Source organism: Callospermophilus lateralis, chromosome 5 (genome assembly GCF_048772815.1).
Source record: "Callospermophilus lateralis isolate mCalLat2 chromosome 5, mCalLat2.hap1, whole genome shotgun sequence".
Lineage (NCBI taxonomy): Eukaryota > Metazoa > Chordata > Mammalia > Rodentia > Sciuridae > Callospermophilus > Callospermophilus lateralis.
In genome coordinates, this window is record NC_135309.1 from 72373956 (window position 1) to 72376813 (window position 2858).

The 2858-nt window shown below is 46.5% G+C and overlaps 1 pseudogene; it reads right to left on the reverse strand.

The window, feature by feature from the left end:
• Positions 1-364: 364 nt before the first annotated feature.
• On the reverse strand, positions 365-2574 carry LOC143400431 (protocadherin alpha-12 pseudogene; annotated as a pseudogene).
• Positions 2575-2858: the final 284 nt, after the last annotated feature.

A 2858-nucleotide genomic window follows, 5' to 3' on the forward strand; every position in this document is an offset into this window, starting at 1 on the left:
AAACAAGTGATAAGTGGTTTAAGATTTAAGAAAAGAATGATCAGACCAGAGAACAGTAGACATTTCATGGTTTACGGGATAACATTATGAAGAAAAGAATAAGAAAAAGAGGATATGGTTATAACCTAAAATCAAGTTATTACAGGGAAACATATACATAAATGATATCAATAACGTACTTCCCTGGAAGAATTTAAACAATCTTCTTGAGATGGCTGAAGACTGGAACTGAAGGCTAATAGGTCAGTCTTAGGTGGTCCTCTCCAGAACACACTCTCTGCCTCCTGCGAGTACCACCCAACCTCCACCTCCAAGAAGCACATCTTCGTGCACTATCCAAGCTGGCATGCGCGCTGGGCAGGCTCTACCAAGCACCGCAGGGCGGCATACACAGCAGCTTGAGCACAAAGAAGCTGGACACCACAAAGATTGTAATAATCAAGTACTCCTTGACATCTACTACCACCATCTTCTGGTCTGCAGCACATGCCGGTCCCTTGGCTCCTGACTGTTATCCAGGAGAGACACAAGCACTGAGGCAGTGGCCGTCAGTGGGGGCTCGCCATTGTCCTTCACTAGCACCAACAGGCACTTGTTTGGCGCGTCTGCTTAGTCCAGGGCGCGCCTTGTGCTAATCTCGCCAGTATACAGCCCCGAGCTGAATGGGCTTTGAGCAACACCAGTCGCTGGCAGCAGCTCATAAGATAGTCATGCATTGTATCCTGAATCAGGGTCACTGCACATACTTCGCTACGACGTAGCCAGCATCCATTGATACCGGCACACGCTGACTCACTGTGCCACCTGGGATGCCCGCCCCTGACTTCGCAGGGAGCGAGCATTGTCATTTTCATTCAACTCGAATACCTGCAACGTCACTTTGGGGCCCAGAGGCAGCACGCCAGAGTCCTGCGCATTCACCTGAAACTACAACAGCTCAAGCTCTTCAAGGTCCAGAGGCTGCAGCGCACCCACACTGTTAAGGTCTGTAAACAAGTCAGATTGGCACCTGTTATTTTGCCAGAGAAGTGTTAGAATCTATAAACAAGTCTGCATGGTGCCTGGCAAAATGCCAGAGGTAATGGTTTGTGAAGTAACAAAAGCGAGCCATTAAGTGTGGAGATTCCTTATTGGTTGACTGCTGTATCTATTTTATGCTAATTAAATAAGCTGTGTAAAATGTATAAATACCTCTCCTGTCCTATAATAAACGGCTTCCATTCCTGCTGTATCAAGGTACACAAGTCATTCGTCACTCCCGGATATTTTGCTGCAGCCGGACTGCGGCACCACACTGTCGCTCTCCACGTGCACTGACATAGCTCGACAGCGATCGCCCACCCACCAGCGAATACGACAGCTGTGCATTCTCCTGTGCGTCAGCAGCCGGTGGGTTGTTCTTCACCAACAACTCGTACTCAATTTGCGCAAAAGTTGGCGCATTGTCGTTCACGTCCGCCACCTTCACGAACACTATGGTGGTAATCCACAGCGAAGGCGAGCTCTCATCCCTTGTAGTAACCACTACTTTATAGGCAGATATGGTCCAAGGCACTGTCCAGAACCAGGGAATAGTAAATTTTGAATGTAGACACCAGCTTGAAGGGTATGTAGGATGACAAGGAGTAGGTGACCTGTCTGTTGGCCCCAGAGTCACAGTCAGACCCGCTATTCCCCCACTTGGGCATCCTCTCTCACAGGGAATTTCTCAGGAATATTGTAATTCGGGTACAGAACCTCCACCAGGACCAAACTGTGACCTACCATGGAAGGAATCCCTTTTCAATGGTGTTAACCTGAATTTCATAAGCATTATTCTCTTCAAAATCTAGTTCCCTGTGGATTCTAATTTCACCTATACCTGGATTAATTGAAAACTTGCAGTTCTCACTCACTGGCAAAATCATTCTGATTTCACAGGAAATTTCCCCATTCAGGCCTTCGTCCAGATCCGAAGCATTTAGTTGAATTATTCTAGTGTTGTTTCTGACATTTTCAAACAATACTGCTTTATAACCAGGCTTATCAAACTCTGGAGTGTTGGCATCACATTCAGGGTGGTTATTCCAATCTGACAATCCTGTTAGCTCCGGTTTACCACCATCAATGACCATCAGCAATAAATTAAGTTTGGGGGTTTCCTCTCTGTACAGTAACTTCCGAAGAATTAACACAGGCAATGTGCTTTTATCATTGTTGTTGCTGTTGTTGTTTGAAGTGCAAAATGCTCCTTTAAACTTAGTGTATAAGTTAGGAGAGAGTTTATGCCAAAATCTGCATCAGGAACGCCTTCTAGAAGAAACTGTGTCCAGAGGTGCAGTTTCAGACCTTATGTTGTTTTTCTCTGAGCACTGGTGGGTTGTCATTAATGTCCTTCACCTCCACCTCCACATGGAAAACCTGCAGCGGTCTGTCCACGATCACCTCCAGGTGGATGGAACACTCTGCACTCCGCCCGCACAGCTCCTCCCGGTTGATCCGAGAATTCACAAACAAAATGCCATTCTGCAGATTTACTTCCAGAAGGTCCTCGCAGTCCTTGGACACCACCCGGAACAGGCCCAGGTCCTGCATCATGCACCCCGTGAAGCTGACGGGTTCCCCCTTCCCTGGCTGCCATGAGTAAAAGCTAAAGCAGCAATTGCAGGAATCAGTCCTCCACTCTATAAACACCATTGCAAACAGTGAAGGCCGTTTTAAAGGAGAGCATACATGAGATGTTTATGACCCTTTATGTACCTATTTAATAATTCTTGACCTGCATTCCAGTCAATATGGAGATGACCCTATATGTGAATGGTTGATAACTATGTGCGCAGACAGAATTTTCCTTCTTCACCTTTTGAGTGTATAGCGAC